Source organism: Helianthus annuus, chromosome 11 (genome assembly GCF_002127325.2).
Source record: "Helianthus annuus cultivar XRQ/B chromosome 11, HanXRQr2.0-SUNRISE, whole genome shotgun sequence".
Taxonomy (NCBI): Eukaryota; Viridiplantae; Streptophyta; class Magnoliopsida; order Asterales; family Asteraceae; genus Helianthus; species Helianthus annuus.
Genome location: NC_035443.2, coordinates 7,871,153 through 7,893,776, shown reverse-complemented (window position 1 = coordinate 7,893,776; position 22,624 = coordinate 7,871,153). Strand labels below are relative to the sequence as shown.

Below are 22,624 nucleotides of genomic sequence, written 5' to 3'. Positions count from 1 at the left end.
TAAATTATTGTTTATTATTATTTTATTAATAGTTAATACCAGGATTAATATTCTGTTTTTATGTGAGGGTTTACCTAATTTTTTTACATGATTCAGCGGTTTACTTTTTATATTATCTTCCACCTATTACTGTTACCATCAAAGAAGAGCGACAGAGTTTTCTCCACTTCATAACTCGGTTATGTGCGGTGCTATGTGGTACATTTGCTTTGACAGGTTTGTCCTAACTCTTCTGCTAGAGCTTTAGAACCTCTAATTAACATTATAGGTAAATGGACTATAAAACTAGGGGAGGCAAATTGAGTGTGTTTAGGTCAAGATAAGTAATTTATATTATGGTTGAAAACGGGTTGGGTTGGGCGCTAATACTTTCTGTTCATTTTTATATCTTTAATAAATATTTATGCTCATTTTATTGGACTAGCTGTACTCCACAGTACTTAAATGTAACTTAGACTCTATATATACACAAAATTAATAAACCCTATTATTCATGTATGCAAATAAATTAGTTATACGACTCTCTAAATACGAGTACTAAAACTATGTTAAAGTAACGCCATTTAGGAGGTTTTGTGCATTTGAATACTTTCTGGATGACTTTTGACCCGCTCGACCCGCTATTTTATAGTTAGATCTTGGCTTGACCCGAATCAATGCATTTGTGTACAAATGGGTCGGAAAGCCACCTCTGTATAGGACGATTTAGGTCAAGACTAGGAAATATATGTTCAAATATATCCTTAATTTTTTTGCGAAACAATCTTTCAATAGTTTGAGCTTTTGTTAAATGGTATGTTGTGAATTGAACCAACACCAGATATAGGAGAATTTATAAGTTAATGAAAGAGTTTGGCTTACTCACATGATAGAATTGTTTGGACTTCAAATTTATGTCTAAAACATCCAACATCATCAGTAATCTCTAATGAAAATAATTGGTTAATTTGTAATTTTATCTTGAAAATTGATTAAGAAAGGGTAAATTACAAGGTATATACTTATATGGTACATGAGTTTGACACTCAAAATTGGAGACAAAACACCTTATTTGGTGGTGTGTTTTCTTTGTAATCATGGTACGGTGATATTATGATTCAAAGTATAATCGTATATGGAATAACTTTGTTTTTTTTGTCTTCCAATGTATGTGTTTTTACATAATATTAAATTTGAACATAAATAATTGGTTTTTTGTTGAATCCGCGTTTAATGAGGGCATTGAGGATGCTTTTCATAAATAATTAAGTACCGTTATACTTTTTTTTTTTGAACAGAAAGCTTCACTAAAACACAAAAACAAACAGGCCAGCCCTTAAAAGGAGGACTGCCGCCAAAACCAATTACAACATGTACAGAGGGTTAGACACCCATTTTTTCCAATCCAAACTACCAAACTTAGACATGTTTTTTAGCCATAAAAAAGACCAAGACTTAACCAACGCCACTGCTTTAATCGTAAAAAGAAGTGTGGAATGTGAATCTAAAATAAAAACTGTACTTAATGGTAAAAAGAAGTGTGGATTGTTAATCGAAAATAAAAAATAATGGTAAAAAGAAGCCATGTCAATAGGAACAAAAGCATGTTTTTTATGGCCATTTGTGAAGATGAATGCAACAATGACCATCGGAGAAAGACTACTTCTGTTGGATTACCTCTTTTTGAAAATAGCAATTGTATTGAAAATAGCAATTGTATGCTTAGAATTGTGTGATGCTTTGTAAACAAAAACATTTGTTGTTACTTTGATGATTTTATTCATTTTTTTAGTATTCAACTGCTATCACAAATTGGATATGGAACACATGGTGGATTTTCGGTTTTGAGAAGACATTTTTTTTTACTTGAGAGGATTGCTTTCTTTCCTGAGTTAGTTTAAGTTTTAAAGCGTGAGCATGGGTTTGATTGGCTCGGTTTTTAGAAATCGTATTTATATTCGAACAATTAAGAGAGACGTTTGTTCGAACAAAAGGCAATCATTAATATTCGAACAAACCTGTTTTTAGAAATCGTATTTATATTCGAACAATCGATTGGGCAATAACTAAAAGTATAATTGGGCACTAAAAGTATAATTGGGCACCATTAATATTCGAACAAACCTGTAATAAAGTATTTATACGTATTAAAGTATAAATTTTTTGTTGTTTAGCCACCCGTGTATTACACGGGGACTTAGACTAGTTGTTATAAATATACAAACTATAGTTATTACATTTATATATTCAGTATTTATTTTATTAATTTAATCGCTATAAAATATATATATATATATATATATATATATATATATATATATATATATATATATATATATATAATAAAATAAACCACTTTGGAGACACATGTCACTCACTGGATCCATCTATTTTTTAGCCTATTAAAATTAAATAATTATTTATGAGATATACGTAGAGATATACTATTTAATATATATAATTATGAGATATACGTAGAGATATAGTATAGATTAAAAACTTATTTAGAAAATATACTATTAATATTAAATTATTATTTTTATAATATATTTCCTTAGATATAGGAATAGGTTACATTATAGTTTTATTATATCGTAGAGAGATTTTATTTTAATATTTACGTTTATACTTTTACATCCAAATTTAGGTAACATATTTAAATTGTCTATGACTCTTTATAATCAGTAATATGTTTTAAATATATTTAACTTTTTATAATCAGTAAATGTTTTAAATATATTTATTTTAAATAAAATATTATATATTTTTTAAATATGTTTTATAAAAATAAGAATATGACTTAAGATGTAATTTTAAGGAGAGAAAAATTATTATTATTTAATAGGAGAGAAAATGCAGGAAATCAAAATCTAAAATTAATCAGAACTCAACTCGTGTATTACACGAGGTTTTTTAAAGATATAAGTTTTTATTATTTACTATATAAAATTACATTTATTCAACCCATGTAACACACGGGGTTTTTTAATATACAACTTTTTTCTATCATTTACTATACAAAATTACATTTATCCAACCCGTGCAATACATGAGGTATTTAAAAATATAATTTTTTATTATTTGATATATAAATTCAACCCGTGTAATACACGGGGGTTTTTAAAGATATAACTTTTTTTATAAATTACTATACAAAATTACATTTATACAACCTGTGTAATACATGAGTTTTTAAAAATATAACTTTTTTTATTATTTGATATATAAAATTAGATTTATTCAACCCGTACAATACACGAGGTTTTATAAATATATAAATAATTTATTATTTATTATTTTTTTCATTATTTGATGTATAAAATTATATTTATTCAACCTGTACAACAATACAAGGGGTTTTTAAAGATATAACTTTTTATTTTTTAGTATATAAAATTATATGTATTCAATCCATGTAATAAACAAAGTTTTTAAAGATATATTATTTTATTATTTAGTATATAAATTCACATTTATTCAGCCTGTGTAATACACAGGGTTCTAATCTAGTCAGTATATATTTAATTCAGAATTTATATTTAATCCGGTAATTAAATAAAATTCAGTATAATCCGGTATTATTATTATTATTAATATTACTAATATAATATTTCGGATATAATTATTCTGTTATTAATAATATTATTGTTAATAATATTACTTATTATTAATAAATAAAAATCAGTTATTATTAATACCAAAATAAATCCATTTATTATTATTGTTATTACTATTATTATTATTAATATAAATTCGGATATTTCAGTATTAATATTATCATTATTAATAATATAAATCCAATTATTAATAATATAAATTGTTATTAGATTATATAAAATCATTAAATATTAATATTAAGGTTATCATTTTATACGATTATTAATATTAATATTAATATAATTATTATTATCTTTTTATTTCTATTATTATTAGTATTAATATTATTAAAATTTATAAATCATGATTATCATTATAAATACTACTATTATTCATATTATTATTACCATTATTACAACAAGTAATATTAAAATACAATTATTTAACAAATTAATATTCTAAACATTATTATTAATTCCCATTAATTCCTAACATCATTTTAAGCATTTTATCAACATTTCTTAACGTATACTTAAAATCAAATAGGGTAAGCTCTTGCGCTCGTTTGCAAATCTCTTGGACAACTTTTACTCTCTTCTTTTAACAATAAATACGCAACGCAATCTAAGGTGAGTATACATGACCCATTTTCGTTTTACACTTTTTGGGTGCAATATGTATTACTTATCAAACTACACCATCACATCAAACATTTTATGCACACTCTATCCATACTCTATGTGATACATTTTAATCATGTTAGACATGTTATGCAATTGTAAACACTCATGACTATGTGTTCATTAACTTTGCAAGCCTCCCCTAACAATGGTAGCGCTATAGGTTGAGAAACGCCCCTCTCGTTATATTAACGGGTATTGTTAGGTTAAACTATGTTAAAACCACCCATACTCTTTTGGGTAGGCACGTTAATTGCGTTAAACTTTGGTTTGGATACGTAGAGTAACATCGTTTCGAGTATACTGTCAATATGATATTGTTTTTCACATTTGGATATGAGCAACATTTTAAACACGTATTATGCTATGTATGAAAACTTGTATACTCGCAACATGCTTTTGTTGATTGTACTTTAATACATATTGCAGGTTGATGTTCAAGAAATAAAGAAATCAAGCTAGGATGGAACTAGAAACCCATTTTAGCATAGTATTTTATTATGTTTGAATTATGATGTACTTGAAAACAATGTATTCCCATTTGATATTTATGAAATGAATTTATTTCATATTGTCACCATAGTGTTATGTTGTTTTGAGCAATTTGTACGTCTCATCCCGATGTTTCTGCCATCGGTTGGGGTGTGACAAGCTTGGCTCGAGCTCGTTTCAACAGCGATTAAACGAGCCAAAGCTCGGCTCGAGCTCGGCTCACCAATGTTATCATCATCATTGTTTTATATATATAACTAAAATTTTGTTTAGGCTCATTTGGGCTCGCGAGCCTAAACGAGCTTTGTATTTCGAGCTCGGGCTCGATAACTAAACGAGCTCTATTTCAGGCTCGAGCTCGGGCTCAGGCTCGTTAAGGCTCGACTCGTTCGAGCTTTTAGCCGAGCCGGTCACCAGTAGCTCTCGAGCTTTCAGGCTTGTTTACACCCCTAGATCCACCTAGGCGCCACATCATATGGGGGCTTTAAAGTTACTCCCTTTAACTTGCATGCAATGGTTTAAAGCCCCCTATTAGACAAATTAAAAAAAAAATTATTGGTTGAAAAGAGGTGGGCCCCTCAATTTTGCTCGTTAATTTGCTAGCGGAAGGACCATGACCCCCCCCCCCCTAATTGCGGCGATGTGGACGATGGCGCCCTAGGACGCTATAGTGGCTGAGGTGGCGAAGTGACGTTAAGCCACACCCCTCGCTTTATAGATGGTCTAAAAGGTAGACTATAATCACCAATCCTATAGCTTTATAGATGGTCTAAAAGGTAGTTTAAAATGTAATCTTTTGTTTGTAGTTTTTTTGTCGGCCCGGCTTGGGTCGGTGTTTTTGAAGTTTACCTTAAAAAAATAGCTTTTTCCTTTTTTTTATTAACATTTAATGATGATATCTACTATTCAACTAGAAAATCAATTAGGATTTACGTCTGTAGGCTTTTTTTGCTGAGTGCCATAGGTAAATGTCAAGTGGTTTGCAATTCATAATTCAAACAAAAATTAAATGAATGAAGTAGGTGTCGAATCCCCAAATCCCTGAAGTGGTTCAAAGGGTTTGGCGGTACTAACCTTAGATTCGGTGAGCTCTGGTTCAGGTTCTTCCTCTCGTCGTCACGGTGACGGTTCCTCTTGAGGGATGTCGGGTCTTGGGCTGCAGCCACAGGTAGATCTAGTTAGAGGGCCCGAGGGGGTTCACCCCGTGGGCACTCCGACGCTCAAGTCAGTATCATGTATGGTAAAGATAGTTATAAGTGCAAGTAAAATGTATAATCTAGAGAGGGAGCAGATGTATTATGTGAGAAGGAAGAGAAGTAACCTTCTTTTTTGTAGGGAAAGTGTAATCTGGCTCTTAAGGAAGGTGAGCTTCCTTTTTATAATAAGACACTTGGGCCATAACCCTAATGGGCTGGTCCAAGAGTGGGCTTATCAGGTCATGGCCCACTTAAACCAACTAAACATACCGAGAAAGACACAAGTGGGCTCGAGCCCAGCCACCAATCTAGGGCGATGAGCCCGGACGAGGAGCCCAAGCGGTTGTTATCCGCCCTTCAGCCGTTCCCTCTATCCGTCGGGTAAGCATAGCCTAAGGCACGTCATGCCAAACCAATCTACTTTATTGTCCTTGGGGTGACCTTGCATTTAGTACTTAAAATAGCCAGGTGACCCCTTAAGTAGGGTAGCCCAATACCTTACTTCAATTTATGCCTCCTTGAAGGCATTTTTTCCAATGCACTTGTTCGATAGTGCTTTTTTGTAGCATTTATGCTATTTAGATCATCTTTGCATATACTTTTTAGATGCATTTCAATCAAAATACTCGTTCGAGAGTAATTTCCTAAAGGGCATCGACCGGGATGCCTTATTTACCGTGTTGTACTCTTTGTACTGTGTTCCTCTAGTGAGGGTTTTTGTATTGCTTGAGCTGTTAAAACTTATGAGTTTTCTTTGTACCCTGTTTAAGCCGTTAAGACTTTCTATGGGTCGCTTTGTAACTTTTTGAGTTGTTAAAGCTTTGTATGGACCCGTTTTGTGACTCGTTTGAAACTTTGTATAAGTTTGCTTCGTAGCTTGCTTGAGTTGTTAAAACTTTCCTATGAGTTTGCCTTGTAACGTGTCTGGGTTGCTTGAGTTGTTAAAACTTTCTATAGTTTGCTTTGTTGCTGGTTTAAGTTGTTAAAGCTTTGTACAAGTTTGCTTTGTCACTCGTTTGAGTTGTTAAAGCTTTATATAAGTTTGCTTTGTCACTCGTTTGAGTTGTTAAAGCTTTATATAAGTTTGCTTCGTAACTTGCTTGAGTTGTTAAAGCTTTGTACAAGTTTGCTTTGTAACCTGCTTGGGTTGTTAAAGCTTTGTACAAGTTTTCTTCGTAACCTGCTTGGGTTGTTAAAGCTTTCTATAGTTTGCTTTGTAACTTGCTCAAGTTGTAAAGGCTTTTCCTAGGCCCGCTTTGTAACTTGTTTTAAGTTGTAAAGCTTCTGTTGGGCCTGTTGTCCAATGGCGTTTGGGCCACTTGGACTTTTATATGCCTGCTTCGGCGTTTTTTGGACGTAGTCGACTTAGTCCTAGCCCCACGGCCGGGCTTTGCCTTGTTTTGATTAAGGTGGCATGTCTGTATGCCTATGTACATGTTCATTTTATTGTAGGATCGTTCGGCACGTCTGCCTAGATGATCCTGTTTGACCCGTTAGCAAGGTCCTCAAACCGTTCAGGTTTTTGTTCTTCAAGAAGGGGTGGCATCTTCTCCTTTTGGAGGGGTTTTATGAGGCCTTTAAAAACACTTGTTATGTAAAGGGAAACTTCCTATGTGAGTCCTTGTTAAGGGCTCTTTCCTCCCCTGAGGGGTGTTGTAATTCTATAAAAATGGGTGCCCATGGAATGTGCAACCCTCACCTCTTGGAGAGACTTCTTCAAACGTATGTGACCCAGAGATGGGGCTCCTCTTCTTTGGAGAGATACTTTCTAAAACACAGACCTGTGGCAGAGATATTTTCTTTTCAAGGAAGGGATACTTCAGATTCGAAGTCCCTTGTCAAGGGGGCTCTCCCCCCCCTTTTTTAAATAAGTTGTTCGGGTGCGATCTCAATAATGATTTTTCTCAGATATCAAATCCCAGGGACTGGAGTACTTTCCCGTCCTTAGAAGGAACTTTACCAATATTTGATCCCGTAGCTGGGTACACTTCTGTTTGTTGAATAGACTTCTGCAATACTTAATCCCATGGGAGGGGATACCCTCCTTTTCCTTGGGAGAAACTTGTTCCTGTTCGTTGAAGAGACTTGCGAGACCCCTAATCACATAGGGGGGGCATCCTCATTTTTTCGGGGGCGGCTCCTCCAAGACTTAATCCTCAGAGATACTGATCCCCATCGTGAAACTCCCACTTTAATTACCTCCCACACTCTTCTTGTATTTTCATTCAATTCAACTTTTGATTAATGACCGAACGACCCCTGTACTTCCTCATTTCATATTCTTGGAAGGAATTTCTTCAAGGCTGATTCTCGAGTGAGGGATATGTTCCTTCCTTTTCTTGGAAGGAGCTTCTTTAAAATTGGATCCCGCTGAAGGGATATGTTCTTTCCTATTCTTGGAAGGAGTTTCTTCAAGACTTAGTCCCTAGGTAGGGGTATGTTCCTGTTTACGAAAGGGACTTCTAAAATACTTGATCCCAGATAATGGGATATTCTTCATATTCTTGGAAGGAACTTTTCCTGGAAGTAATTCCATGGAAAGTATATGTTCCTGTTCTTGCAAGCGACTGCTGAGGTACCTTATCCAGAAGAGAAGGGATTTTCTTGTTGATGGAAGGGACTTCCAAAATGCTTTAGCCTTTAGGAGGGAATATCGTTTTGTTTTGGCAGATAAGGGTTTCTTGAGCACGACAGTCTGTAGGAGGATTTCACTTTTCCCTTAAAGCGAAAATGCTTTTATTAAGGTTTTCCTTTCTTTCTTTTTCCCTGTAGAATCTCTCGTATTGTCCTGCTCAGGTTCTTTCCTTCTTCAAGAGAGGGACTAATAATGCAGCTCCAGGGTTCTTCCTTTTTCAAGGAAGGACCGTCCAGGGTTTCCTCGAGGACTAACAACGTAGTCCAAGGAGTCTTCTGTCTTTAAGGAGAGCATCTGGATTCTCCTTAAGGACTAATAACATAGTCCGACGATTCTTTCCCCTTCAGGAGGGGAGTCAACTGCGTAGCCCAGACTCCTCGTTTCTTCAAATGGAGGATTGATAACGTGATCCTCTGATTCTTTTTTCTTCAGGGAAGGAGCTAAGTACACAACCCAGGCTTTTCTTTTCTTCCAGTGGAGGAATTAGTAAGGCAGTCCATGCCCATTCCTCCTCCCTCCTTTTTTTTTGTTTTTGAGATCTTCGAACATGAGAACTTATGCAGGGGCTTAATCCTTTTCGGAGGAGGTAATACAAAAATAAAGATCCTTTCGAGAAGTTGTGACAACCCGAACTTTCAGGATTAGTGCCGTTTAGTCTCGTGATCTTAACTTCTCTCAGTATTTCTCTCCAACGTTTCTCGTTATGTTAAATTTGTTAAAAGTAAAGGTAATCGGGTACGACTGAGTGCGTACATGAGTTGTTTTAGTGTCTAGTAGTTAGCTTGGGCCACAAATATCATTTAACCATCTCGACCCACATACCCGGAGCCCAACCCGGACTCATACACACACATTTAGCTATCACAATCATGCATGGGCTATGTAAAGCCCAAACAAGGCTTAGAAGTTGGGTCGGCTATTGTGGATTCGTATATTCACGCACACACAAGGGGGATTAGATGCGGTTTTCATAATAACGTATTCACAAAGCTTCTAGCAAACCCTAATCACCTCTTTTTCTCCTCCCTTGAATCGTTGGCAACTATTGGGCCGAAGCTTCCTTAATCTCTCGGTCAGTGTTAACATACTTGTTCTATTTCTTGATTACTTTTCTCTACTATGTGCAACTTGCTGAATGATTAACAATGATGTATGAATAATTAGGGGGCATGATATTAAGAATGATGATAGTATATATTAAAAACGATAAACTCATTATTGAATTTTGGGGAATCGTTTGGCTGTTGATCTACTGGAATGTTGTGTGATAATATGGATTGTATCGCAATGAACGTAGAAGATTGTGTATGATGAGTAGTGATTGATGAATTAGGGTTACGTAAATGATTAAATATGAATTGTAAATATGAATTGTAAGGAACTGGTCTATTAAATATGAATTGTAAATGATTGAAGTTTGAATATGAATCCTGACAAAGGTTAGTTTCTGCAAGTGTGGTTGTTTGTGATTTGACTCAATCTGCCGTGCATGTGCCTCTTGAAGTATGTGTAGGATAATGATGTGTGAGTATTCTGAAACCCTTGTATGTCGGCCGCCCTTCAAAACCAAGCCCCCCATGTCCACCACTTGTATTGGCGGCCCAATCAAAAGTTCCACATATGTGCGTGTATTTGCTGATGTTATCGGCCCACTTTTGGGTCTTAAGGTGGCGGCTGTGATGATAATAATCATCATCATTCATTTGACTGTGAGTTGTTTCTTTATTATGTCAATACATGACATCAAGTGTTGACCCTACATGTGCATGTCATTATTGTTGCATGAGAATAAAGTGTAGACTGCATTAATTAAACACATCAGAAGTCATGTGATTCATAGTACCCAATCCATGTGATTAAGTTGAGTGGTCCAATGAAGCTTTATCATTAATTAATGTTTGTCAGCTATCTTTATTAAAGATAGCATATATCCACGAAAAGTGATAGTGTAGTCGGATTTCATATGTTGGATTCTTGGGCCGCACGAGGATTAAAGGTCCACGACTAAACAATTATGCAGTGTATGATTTGTATGGTGTTAAATGAAACTAGATTCGGTGTTACGATGTTAACAATGTATTAACTTGGATATAATATTAGGGTGATGAACTCGTTTGACCTGATGGGCATTAATGACTGTGTAGTATGTATTTTGTATATGGTTGAATCGTTGTGGCTTGTAATGATTGCTAGATGTTCATGTAAGGGTATATGAGATTAACTTAGTTGTGCTGTATATTTGTGATGGTTAGTGATATTATTAATTAATGAACTATGGTATCATGTAAATGAACTGGTATGAGGCCCACACATCTGTCATATGATGTATTTGTATGATATGGAATATTGGATTTCATGATCAACTGTTACAACTTGTACGATGATGTGTGTATATTACTCGTATATTATGTGTCACAATTTGCATTCCGTGTTAACGAAACTGATTGTCATCATTGGAACCATATTAGGGTTTGGGGTGTCCAACGATAATACAAGTAACTAAGTCTAACCGAGCAAACCAAAGGTGAGTTCATTGCATTTTCTCAAGCATGCGTCCCGGTGGTTTGGGACAACTGGTAAACATTTGGAAGGGAAACATTGGGTAAATAACTTAATCGGTTTTGGTTATTGCCTGGAGGGCAATGGAGGTATTTAGTTGATAGCGCTATTAGGTGGGAAACCTCACACCGGGCCGTAAGGACGGGCGTGAACTAATTATCTGGGTATGGCTATGGTTGTTAGAGGCACACTCCTCGGATACATATGGGCACTCTCCCTAGGGTATCTAACGAAGGCAACATAGCAAACGGTCGTTAAGGGGTACCCACTCCCCGGATACTTATGGGCACACTCCCTAGGGTATCTAACATGAGCAACATCAAAACGTCAAACATCATAATAACAAGCAACATATCATTTTGTAAACTGTTTTACTAACATGATCGGTAACACAACTTGGTAAACAAACACAAACCTTGAACTCACCAGCGTAGTCTGACACACTTGTTTACATGCTTGTAGGTAATTACTGAAGGAACTTGGGAACTTGCTGTCTGATGCTGCTGGAGTGGTTATGGTCATGATAAACATTTATATTGATTGGGTTTCGATACATTTATACACTTATACATTTATGCTTCCGCTTAATACTTTGGTTTTGGTTTGACTTTTCAAACGATACATTTCTTTCAATTGGGTATTTTAATACATTATAACTTGTGTTTGATATGATTGGTGGCTCTTTGTTGGATCGTTGCACCTCCAATAGGGACATACCCTAGGTGGTAATCTGGGGGTGTGACAGTTTGGTATCAGAGCCACTGGTTATAGAGAACTTGGTTTTAAAACGTTTTTATAAAACCAGACTATAACCGAACAGTTTTGACAACAAAGAATATGACCATGACACTCAGCTCCAGATTGCAAGGTTCGTCTCTCGTATACTCATTGTACTACGTAACTAGTGGACACTTACATATGATATTGCATGCTGGTGCACGTTAAACACGATAGTATGAACTTACGTATCCCTTGCACATGTTATATGACTGATAGGGTGGTATTTCCCTAAACATTCGTGACTTATGTTATGTAATGCTCTTTGTTTGCTATTCGAGTTTGGGGGAAACATTCGACATGAGTTAGGAGGAACTGAGATGAGCATGCAAATCACAATATTATTGTGGGTGCACACATAATAATAATGTGGGGTGCATGCGAGTCCCAGTGAGGCTTAACAAGTGAAGAAGGGGTTCCGCTCTGTTAATTGATGTTATGTTAGAACTCAGCAGTCTATAGGAGTCATAGTAGTGATTGTCTCCAACTGAATATGATCTTTTCACTCCTTTCTAAATCCTTACGGATCTCGATACTAATGAGTATCACCTGATCACGCATCCGAACGCCTATCGAATTGTGTAGAATGTTAGGTGCTAGTACGAACGACCCTGAGTTGGATGGCTCAGCGTCAAATGATTAGACTATACTTTTCTCACTTATCTTTGTTTGCTGGAACTTAGCATGTTAACGCCTTAGATCCCGAAGTGCGATTACTTCTGCAGCACTCTCACGACACACCGTCCATTACTCAGTCAACCTGCAAGAACGATGGACAAGAAGGTAAACGTAGTACCTTACCGACTTCAGCATTTGAACGACCCTAGTTACCGGCATCGAGCAACAGCGATTTGACTCTAATCGAATCCTCAACCCCAGACAACGACTCTTGGGAGTTGACTTTTACGAATCAATCGGGACAAAATCGATGACAATTGACTGTAGAGCAGACTGTGTAACCGCCCGCACTATGAGTAGTGCCTTAGAACATGGCACGGAGTGTGAAAAGATGGACCTTGATGGTGAAAGGACGTGGGACACCGTTACAGGAAACATTATTAGAGGCAACAGTCGTGGCAACATCAAGGTACTCATGATCGTAGCTTACAGTATGGAAACGAAGGCGACCTCGACAAGGATCGACAACCAAGGGAACGACGGCAGAAGTGGAAATTCTCGTGACGAAAACAACACTAGAAATGAAGCTCGTGGGAGGACATTTAGTATTGTCATAGGCTATACTGGGCGTAATAGCAACACGATAGCTTGGACGGGTAGCTATTCGCTTTGTCTCTGTTCTGTTTAACCCTAATGCTTCTTGAAACCGAACCTGTTGCGGGGTCGGCTGATGCAAGTCAATTGAAGCCCTATATGTTCGCTGGGATGCAAGCTCGACCTTGGGGGAACAGGTGTTCGACATCGACCTTCCTTCCACTACCCCTGATGGTTACAATGCAGTAGTTAGCGTGGATTGGTTATTCAAAAATCGCGCACACATACCTTGTGAGGAGGAAATTTTGTGTGGAGAATCGTTCGAAAACAACAGAGTGTCGCAAAGGTTAGCGCCATATCAGCTATGAAGGCCTAGCAGTGTCTACGGAGGGATCACCCTGCTACGCTAGCAACCGATACTGATGTTGAGGCTAAGGAAAAGAGGATCAAGGACCCATCAATTGTTTGCGATTCCTCTCAGTGCGCTACCCGAGGAGCTTTCAGATTTACATCCACCACCGCTAGGCAGAAACTTAGTTTGATCTCACGAAAGGAGCAGCCATGATTGCTCGTGCTACATACCGTCTTGCACCAGGAGGGTTGCAAGGACTATCTGCGGGAACCGTTGGACATGAGTTTTGTCGAACTTAGTTTCCGTGTTGGGAAGCCCCATTTTCATCCGTGAAGATAAGCCTTTTTGTGCGGGTACTGACTATCGAGAACTCATCAAGGCGACAGTTGGGAACTGTTTACCTCGACCGCGTATTGACAACCTGCCAACTAGTAGCAAGGGACGAACTTTCGTTCGAGGATTGATATACGAGCGAACTTTTAGCAGACGAAAGTCAAGAAGAAGAATCAGCAACTAGAAACACACATATGGAAATGAGAACAGACTGCCATGGACTCTGTCACTAGTCTGCCTACAACTCGAAACAGAAACGATATCACCTGAGTGATCGTTGATTGTCTCACGATACCAACACACTTTCTTGCAATCAAGTAAACTGGCGTGTCTTCACAGTTGTGAATGTTCCTCTGAGAGAGGCGGCTTGTTACCTCTAAATTTGATATATGCATGATTTATGTCAGGCAATACGCAACACCCTTGGCTCACGTCTAGACATGAGCATTACTTAGGACAAACGGTCAAAGTACATGAACCATCCTGACACTCGAAGACATGCTGCGAGCATGTGTGTGATTGACTCAGTGGAATTATGAAGGACACATATCTTTGGCTGAGCTCTAACGTAGAGGTTACCATTCTAGTATTCAGACAACTCTGTTTGAGGCATTGCATGGACAGTAACGTTAATCTCCTTGTTGAATTGAGGCGGGTGACAACCAAATCACAGGTCCGGAACCTGTACTCGAAACTCTTGGGAAGATTCCTTGGGTCGGAAATCGTTTGGCAGCAACACGTGACCGTCAGGGAAGCTGATAAACTTGGGAAACGCTGGAAGATCGTTGTAGGAAATCGTATCGTGTTGAAAGTCTCACCTTGAGAGGGTGTGGGAGGCTTGGAAAGCGTGGCGAGCTTAACTGATGTCTGATGAAGCACGTGCGACACCTTTACAGGAGAAATTGATCGAACACGTGGACCTGGAAGTCAAGATTCGATTAATATAGTCGTACCGCGATTTTGAGAGTTCGTTAGAACTCAAGAGGTAGACCGGAGTTCACGTAGGAACGCAATGATCGGAGTAAGCTCTAGTGTCCTCGGTTGTTCAAGCGGTTGAAGTAACTTCTGATGTCACTGGCGAATTTCGGGACGAAATTCCCTTTCAAGTTGGGGATGATGTGGTACTCCTGGAAAAATCCACAGTCATCCTGATCTATCACCCCACTATTTGTGGTTTACTTATCAAATTTCGGGACGAAATTTCTTTCAAGTTGGGGATGATGTGACAACCCGAACTTTCAGGATTAGTGCCGTTTAGTCTCGTGATCTTAACTTCTCTCAGTATTTCTCTCCAACGTTTCTCGTTATGTTAAATTTGTTAAAAGTAAAGGTAATCGGGTACGACTGAGTGCGTACATGAGTTGTTTTAGTGTCTAGTAGTTAGCTTGGGCCACAAATATCATTTAACCATCTCGACCCACATACCCGGAGCCCAACCCGGACTCATACACACACATTTAGCTATCACAATCATGCATGGGCTATGTAAAGCCCAAACAAGGCTTAGAAGTTGGGTCGGCTATTGTGGATTCGTATATTCACGCACACACAAGGGGGATTAGATGCGGTTTTCATAATAACGTATTCACAAAGCTTCTAGCAAACCCTAATCACCTCTTTTTCTCCTCCCTTGAATCGTTGGCAACTATTGGGCCGAAGCTTCCTTAATCTCTCGGTCAGTGTTAACATACTTGTTCTATTTCTTGATTACTTTTCTCTACTATGTGCAACTTGCTGAATGATTAACAATGATGTATGAATAATTAGGGGGCATGATATTAAGAATGATGATAGTATATATTAAAAACGATAAACTCATTATTGAATTTTGGGGAATCGTTTGGCTGTTGATCTACTGGAATGTTGTGTGATAATATGGATTGTATCGCAATGAACGTAGAAGATTGTGTATGATGAGTAGTGATCGATGAATTAGGGTTACGTAAATGATTAAATATGAATTGTAAATATGAATTGTAAGGAACTGGTCTATTAAATATGAATTGTAAATGATTGAAGTTTGAATATGAATCCTGACAAAGGTTAGTTTCTGCAAGTGTGGTTGTTTGTGATTTGACTCAATCTGCCGTGCATGTGCCTCTTGAAGTATGTGTAGGATAATGATGTGTGAGTATTCTGAAACCCTTGTATGTCGGCCGCCCTTCAAAACCAAGCCCCCCATGTCCACCACTTGTATTGGCGGCCCAATCAAAAGTTCCACATATGTGCGTGTATTTGCTGATGTTATCGGCCCACTTTTGGGTCTTAAGGTGGCGGCTGTGATGATAATAATCATCATCATTCATTTGACTGTGAGTTGTTTCTTTATTATGTCAATACATGACATCAAGTGTTGACCCTACATGTGCATGTCATTATTGTTGCATGAGAATAAAGTGTAGACTGCATTAATTAAACACATCAGAAGTCATGTGATTCATAGTACCCAATCCATGTGATTAAGTTAAGTGGTCCAATGAAGCTTTATCATTAATTAATGTTTGTCAGCTATCTTTATTAAAGATAGCATATATCCACGAAAAGTGATAGTGTAGTCGGATTTCATATGTTGGATTCTTGGGCCGCACGAGGATTAAAGGTCCACGACTAAACAATTATGCAGTGTATGATTTGTATGGTGTTAAATGAAACTAGATTCGGTGTTACGATGTTAACAATGTATTAACTTGGATATAATATTAGGGTGATGAACTCGTTTGACCTGATGGGCATTAATGACTGTGTAGTATGTATTTTGTATATGGTTGAATCGTTGTGGCTTGTAATGATTGCTAGATGTTCATGTAAGGGTATATGAGATTAACTTAGTTGTGCTGTATATTTGTGATGGTTAGTGATATTATTAATTAATGAACTATGGTATCATGTAAATGAACTGGTATGAGGCCCACACATCTGTCATATGATGTATTTGTATGATATGGAATATTGGATTTCATGATCAATTGTTACAACTTGTACGATGATGTGTGTATATTACTCGTATATTATGTGTCACAATTTGCATTCCGTGTTAACGAAACTGATTGTCATCATTGGAACCATATTAGGGTTTGGGGTGTCCAACGATAATACAAGTAACTAAGTCTAACCGAGCAAACCAAAGGTGAGTTCATTGCATTTTCTCAAGCATGCGTCCCGGTGGTTTGGGACAACTGGTAAACATTTGGAAGGGAAACATTGGGTAAATAACTTAATCGGTTTTGGTTATTGCCTGGAGGGCAATGGAGGTATTTAGTTGATAGCGCTATTAGGTGGGAAACCTCACACCGGGCCGTAAGGACGGGCGTGAACTAATTATCTGGGTATGGCTATGGTTGTTAGAGGCACACTCCTCGGATACATATGGGCACTCTCCCTAGGGTATCTAACGAAGGCAACATAGCAAACGGTCGTTAAGGGGTACCCACTCCCCGGATACTTATGGGCACACTCCCTAGGGTATCTAACATGAGCAACATCAAAACGTCAAACATCATAATAACAAGCAACATATCATTTTGTAAACTGTTTTACTAACATGATCGGTAACACAACTTGGTAAACAAACACAAACCTTGAACTCACCAGCGTAGTCTGACACACTTGTTTACATGCTTGTAGGTAATTACTGAAGGAACTTGGGAACTTGCTGTCTGATGCTGCTGGAGTGGTTATGGTCATGATAAACATTTATATTGATTGGGTTTCGATACATTTATACACTTATACATTTATGCTTCCGCTTAATACTTTGGTTTTGGTTTGACTTTTCAAACGATACATTTCTTTCAATTGGGTATTTTAATACATTATAACTTGTGTTTGATATGATTGGTGGCTCTTTGTTGGATCGTTGCACCTCCAATAGGGACATACCCTAGGTGGTAATCTGGGGTGTGACAGAAGTCTTCAATATAGGATCCCGTGGTGTTATACCATGCTAGCTCCCCAGTTCAGTGTTGCACAAAGGTATTTCTTGCTTTTACTAATGTTGTGTCACTTTCCACCTACCCGAAGCTATATCCTTGTTTAAGGATGTTTAAGGTGATCGCTATTTTTCAATGTCTTTTCAAAGATCATGCCTTGTTTCTCTGGTACATATCATCCAGTCCAATATTAGCCTTTGTCGACCTATCCCGTAGGTCGTGACTAATAGCTTTTTGTGTTGCTCATGTTCATGCTTCGATACTTGCCACGAAAACACTTTCAAAGAGGTAAGTCATACCAAAGATCAGTTTACTTATGTATTAAACATGTTGTGTTGTGTGTATAAGTGCTTGTGCTTGTGCCTTTTTGTGAAGACGTGATGCCATCATATCATTAAGGGGGTAGCCTACGTACCCTAACAACGTTGTAATGGGAACAATAAATCTGTGTCTAGAAGTGGTGTACGATGCAAGACTTCGGAGAAAGGCCTTGCGTAAATGTTTTGTGTTAAGGTCTAGAAAAGGACCTGGCGGAAGGGCTTGAGGCAAGACCTTGTGAAGAGACCTGAGGAAGGGGCTAATGGAAGGGACCCCGTGAAAGGACCTGGAGAAGGACCGTGTAGAAAGGACCTGAGGAAGGACAGGTGGAAGGGCCTGAGGAAGGACCCTGCTAAAGGACCTGAGGAAAGGCCAGGTGGAAGGGCCTGAGGAAGGACCCGGGGAAGGACCCTGTGGAAGGACCTGGGGAAAGACCAGGTGGAAGGGCCTGAGGAAGGACCCGGGGAAGGACCCTGTGGAAGGACATGGGAAAGGTCCGGAGGAAGGACCAGGTGAAAGGGCCTGAGGGAGGACCCGGGGAAGGACCCTGTGGAAGGACCTGGGAAAGGTCCTGAGGAAGGACCGGGTGGAAGGGCCTGAGGGAGGACCCGGGGAAGGACCCTGTGGAAGGACCTGGGAAAGGTCTTGAGGAAGGACCAAGTGAAAGGGCCTGAGGGAGGGCCCGGGGAAGGACCATGTGGAAGGACCTTATACTAGTAAAATATTATTATTTTTCCATAAGAAAGTCAAACTGACTTTCTTTTCATAGGGAAACTTTACCATATTGGTGAGAGTGAGGCATCACATGTTTCTAAGAAAAAAGGTCACATCCTGTCAAAAGAGTGTATTTTCCACAAAAAGAGGGTTGTGCCATGTGCAATATGACTTGTACCTTTTCCTTTTTTTTATAAATAAAAATTCAAGTATTACTTGCAAGTGAAGGTTATGAAAAGTTCATATTTTCATTTTCCTCATAATATACATATCAGTATATTTTATTATATTGAATGTTTAGAAGTGTTAGCATGTGCTTGTACTTTTGAGATACATGTTGGTGCTCAACCATATTCCTAACTGAGAAAGTTATACTTAAACCATATTCCTGTTCCTTTACCTTTCTCTTTTTTAGTTGTCAGGATAGCAAAAGTCAAATGAATCTAAGGTAATTAATACCTTTCTTATCAAGTGTATATTTTAATTTGTATAAAAAATTAAAAGTGTTGTTGACAGCTCATGTCAACAAAGTCACGTGCTCTATGACAGAAAAGCTTGTTAGATAAGCTTGTTGACTTCTTTTCCAAAAGATACACCTTTATTTTATTTATTTATTGTTTTTCTTTTCTTCCTTTCTGACAAAGAAATTGACTAAGTTGGTAAGTAAATACCCATCATACAATACAATGTTATACATTAGTTAAACCATATTATCATCCAAAAGATAGAGTAAATAACCCAGTCTTCTTTGGGTAGTGCTTCATGAGCAGAGCTCATTTTTCTGCATGATCTTGGTTCCACAATTTTACTTGTTCGTAAAAATGTAGAGTTTTGGTAAGAACAAGTCGTAAAGCTTTTTTCGTAAAATAAAGATCCAAAAATTTATTTCGAGATGTGTTTGTACATTTTTGATGGGCACCAACTGTTTGTAATTTATGCGGTAGTTCATGTACCGTATATTTAATGCACTAAGCAAAAGGTTATTACAAACCTTCATATGTATTTGACTTTTCAACCTTGTGAAGTACAAGACACCACATCTGCACTTGTGAAAACCAATACGTATCCTTCTTTTAATGGTATATCCTTTGTCTCGACACGTGTGCTATACCATTTAATCATTTTTTTATGTTGAGCAAGTCAAATAGCCCTACTTTTTGATGGTAGTCAATCAACTGAAACGCAAGGCTTTTCAGTTCACTTTTACCATTTGAAGGATTAAAAACAAGATGTTATGCTCGGGGCATATTTATACCTACATGGACTACAGATCTCAGTTCTGAGTGTGTAAGCATAGTTTTTTTTAAGGTATGGTGATTGCACATAATTTTCTAGATATTCAAGGGTTATCTATATTGAGCATGTTATGAGATGAGGAGATGAAACCTGTTGACCGGAGATGGATGCAGATCTGGGAAGCGTGTCGAGCACACAAGAATCACAGATCCGACCGTTCATATGAAGAGACCCAGACACGCTTGTACTCGGTCCCACGGATGGCGCCAATGTCGAATCCCCAAATCCCTGAAGTGGTTCAAAGGGTTTGGCAGTACTAACCTTAGATTCGGTGAGCTCCGGTTCAGGTTCTTCCTCTCGTCGTCACGGTGACGGTTCCTCTTGAGGGATGTCGGGTCTTGGGCTGCAGCCACAGGTAGATCTAGTTAGAGGGCCCGAGGGGGTTCACCCCGTGGGCATTCCGACGCTCAAGTCAGTATCATGTATGGTAAAGATAGTTATAAGTGCAAGTAAAATGTATAATCTAGAGAGGGAGCAGATGTATTATGTGAGAAGGAAGAGAAGTAACCTTCTTTTTTGTAGGGAAAGTGTAATCTGGCTCTTAAGGAAGGTGAGCTTCCTTTTTATAATAAGACACTTGGGCCATAACCCTAATGGGCTGGTCCAAGAGTGGGCTTATCAGGTCATGGCCCACTTAAACCAACTAAACATACCGAGAAAGACACAAGTGGGCTCGAGCCCAGCCACCAATCTAGGGCGATGAGCCCGGACGAGGAGCCCAAGCGGGGATCCTCGTCGTCAGTAGGCATTTTGAATTTGGTGTCATATTGATATTTAAAAGTAATGAAAATGAGATAAACATGGTTATTTTGAAACAATATCTGGCTAATTTGAATCTGTGGTGTATTACTCTTGTCGTGTATTTGAGATTGCCACATATACAAAAGTACATATATGTTTTTGACGTGTTTTGGTAACACCACATAACCCTTTTTGATGGGTTTATGTGACAAGTAAAAAAAAAAATGTAAGAAAAGGGGTTATAGAATGGGGTTGTGTGATAAATGACAAAAAAAAGTGTAAGAAATGAAATTATATAACTTGAGTGTGTAGTGGGGTTAGACTGTGGGGTATGAGGCGTGGGTTGGGGCGGTGGTTTGGCTTTAACGTTGCCTACACCACACCAGACAAACGTTGGGCATGACATTGCCCCTTGGGAATGGGGATTGAGCTTGCGTGGGCTTGGGGGGGGGGGGATGTAACACCCATTCTTATAATTCAAGGTTTAACGTATATTTTATGAAAACAATCATGTAATTAAGATTTCATATACATCGGAAATAGGAATTTATTAAAACCTTTGCAAATCATAGTTATTCAACATAACGTGATCGCATTCGTCGATTAAAATTTACGACGGGCAATGTGCGGAAGCATGTATCTTTATAGTGTTCGGTTCTCCGATGAGCTTGATCGTCTTCCGACATCCAAAATGTACCTACATTTCATAAACATGAAATGCTTTAGTCATACGGGGTTTAAAACGTGTCAAAACGAGTCCGGGAAATGAAACTTATTAAAATACATTATGTTACAGGGTCTACCGTAAATTACGGTGGCTACCGTAATTTACGGTAGCCCCTGAATGTTGATTCTTCCCACCGTAAAGCAGGGGGTTTATGGCATAAAGACTTATAGGCTACCGTAAGTTACAGTAGCTACCGTAACTTACGGTGGCCTCTGCAGGATTTTCCAAGTTTGCCGTTTTCTAAATCGGAAACCTTCATAACTTTTAATCCGCTTGTCCGTTTGACCTACCATCCGGATTAAAAAATTTAAGACTTTTAAGTCTTCGGCTTATTACCCTTTTACCAAACTTTGACCCGTTCGTGATTTTATCAAACAAACAAGTTGTTTGATTCTAAATTCTCATCATTTCCATGTTGTTATCATATTAGATTCAAATCACGGGTTTATATACATTCTTAAACCCGTTTTTACTTAGATGTTTAATTGACCCGTTAAGGGCATTTAAGCACTTTTACGCATAATTCACACTCGTTTATTCCTAGCACCTTATTTCCACATTATTTATCAAATGATCTTCCATCACAACTATATTTGTGATGGATTTAATGTGGCGATCTATATAATCCGAGTTTTATCCCTCGGATTATCATTTTACGATAAAGACTCATATAGAGTCTTTTGACCAAGGATTTACATCTTTCGCTTTTATACTTATTCTAAGTATTGGCCTGATTATAAAACTCGTTTTCAAGCGACTTCTAAGGGTTGCTTGCTTAATTTCACTTACAAGGGCGTTTTGGTCATTTTTAACCCTTCTTTTACGATGAAGGGCTTGCTTAAGCTATGCACGCCCAAAATCTCATTTTTAACCAGATCTTGTTTTCAAAACACTCTGTCTATAATTTAAATCCTTCAGTTTACCTTTTAAGGTAACCGAATGTCCCTTTTACTTTGCCTAACTCTCATAGAACTTCAAGTTCTAAATGATGAGTTGATCTATTATACATACCTGGCTTGGATCAACTTATTAACCCGGTTTTATTACCTTGCTTTGTAATCGCTAATTAAGAAGATGCGAGTACCCA

At 37.8% G+C, this 22,624-nt stretch overlaps 1 long non-coding RNA gene across 1 annotated transcript in view; it reads right to left on the bottom strand.

Annotated features, from left to right (window-relative positions):
• Positions 1-20,888, bottom strand: part of LOC110889410 — a 30,536-nt gene extending 9,648 nt beyond the window's left edge. The window contains exon 1 of the long non-coding RNA XR_004871956.1: positions 5,823-20,888. This is a non-coding gene — a long non-coding RNA (uncharacterized LOC110889410). The remainder of the gene's footprint in view (positions 1-5,822) is intronic.
• Between the last annotated feature and the right edge of the window lie 1,736 nt (positions 20,889-22,624).